Source organism: Leuresthes tenuis, unplaced genomic scaffold (assembly GCF_036924035.1).
Source record: "Leuresthes tenuis unplaced genomic scaffold, fLeuTen1.0.hap1 SCAF_24, whole genome shotgun sequence".
Taxonomy (NCBI): domain Eukaryota; kingdom Metazoa; phylum Chordata; class Actinopteri; order Atheriniformes; family Atherinopsidae; genus Leuresthes; species Leuresthes tenuis.
Genome location: NW_027325378.1, coordinates 24,674,743 through 24,676,406, shown reverse-complemented (window position 1 = coordinate 24,676,406; position 1,664 = coordinate 24,674,743). Strand labels below are relative to the sequence as shown.

Below are 1,664 nucleotides of genomic sequence, written 5' to 3'. Positions count from 1 at the left end.
CGAAATCGTGAAGAACTCGTGAAAGTAAGCTTATTCTCGGATTCCTGAAACTTTAGATTTGCTCTTTCTTTTACTGCAAAGTACAACGTTGTTTTTTTTGTTTAAATCTTTCTAGACATGGTAATTAAGAAGGACAAAGCAGTCGCAACAAGTAAGGCGACTCTACTCAGAGAAGTCACTCTGCACAGTAACAAGATTTCTTTTGCACAGACAGAAAGGGCTTCACCCGCAAAGGTAAAGCCTGCCAAAAATAGAAACAACTCATTAGTGCTGCTCTCCACTGAAGTCTTTAGTAAAAGGCGAAAGACTTGTACGTTATGAAGAGAAACCAGAGTACGATTATCCGTCACTGCGGGAGCAGGGCATCAGGCTAGTTGGCATAGCCACCTTCCCCATGGTGAGCTTTGCTCCCCCCCCCCCTTGCTCCTCGGCTGACCAAGGAGGAACTACTCGATGGCTGCAACACCTGAAAGAGATATTGATGCGAGACCCGATCAAAAGCTTTTTCAAAGTCTAAATTTAAGATGACAAGCCGGGTGTTTCTGTCTCTAGCGTAATCAATGATGTCTCGAATCAGTACGAGGCTGTCGGTGAGTTGTCTCCCTGAGATGGCACAAGCCTGGTCTGGGTGAATTACCTCCTCTAAAACAGAGGACATCCGTGTCGCTAAAACCTTGCTAAAAAGTTTACAGTCAAAGTTTAAAAGTGTGATGGGCCTCCAATTCTTTAGGTCAGTCTTATCATTTTTTTAAAAAGTAGAGTCACTATTCCCACTCTAAAACTGTCAGGCAGTCGGTCGAGTTTTTCAAAATCTTTAAAAACATCTAAAATGTCTGATGATAAAAGGTCCCAAAAGGTCAGATAGAATTCTGCAGGAAGCCCGTCTAAACCCAGAGCTCGACTTCTCTTAAAACCTGTTAGGCATTTTTTCTAACTCTAAAGCAGTAAAATCCTGTGTCAAGTGTGCATGCTCTTTTACGGTTTTGTCAACGAATTTTAAAATTTCTGCCGATGTTTCCAAGTGCACTGGTTTCTCTTTGTACATGTTACTATAAAAGGTATGTACAGTTTCAATCATCTCTTGTGTGGATTTTGTTAAAAACCCATCTTCTCTTTTTAGATTTTGAATACACTCCTTTTTATTTATAACTTTCTTAATAAAGTACCGTGTGCATTTTTCACCTTCCTCAATTTCCTGCTCCCTGCTTCTTACAAAAATTCCTTTACTCTTTATTTCTGCTAAAACTGACATTTCCTTTTTGACATGTTTGATTTCTTCATTAAAGTCTATGCCACACTGATTTAGTTTAAAGTAGCTCTGTAAGCGTTTCTGTAGTCCCATCATACATCTATTCTCTTTCCTTTTTTTACGTTTACCTTGCTGTTTAAAAAAAGTCTGGGTCATTTCCTTCACCATTTCCCACGATTGTGCATGTGTTTCGTAGAGGTCTTGAAAGGTCTGCCACTCTTTATAACATTCCCTGTACTGACTGACTATGATTTCATCCTCCAACAGGGAACAGTTGAGTTTCCACAGACCACTTCCTACCGTCACACCAGAAGGGGGGGAAAGGGTGCAGGAGAGCATAAGGTGGTCTGAAAAGAAAACAGGAGTTAATCTAACATCAGTGGGTGGGCAATCTCTAGTAAAGAAATAATCAATG

The 1,664-nt window shown here is 40.4% G+C and overlaps 1 non-coding gene across 1 annotated transcript; it reads right to left on the bottom strand.

Annotated features, from left to right (window-relative positions):
- Positions 1-223: 223 nt before the first annotated feature.
- On the bottom strand, positions 224-337 carry LOC140285061 (U5 spliceosomal RNA). Its single transcript, XR_011910261.1, has one exon. It is a non-coding gene; the product is annotated as a U5 spliceosomal RNA (small nuclear RNA).
- Between the last annotated feature and the right edge of the window lie 1,327 nt (positions 338-1,664).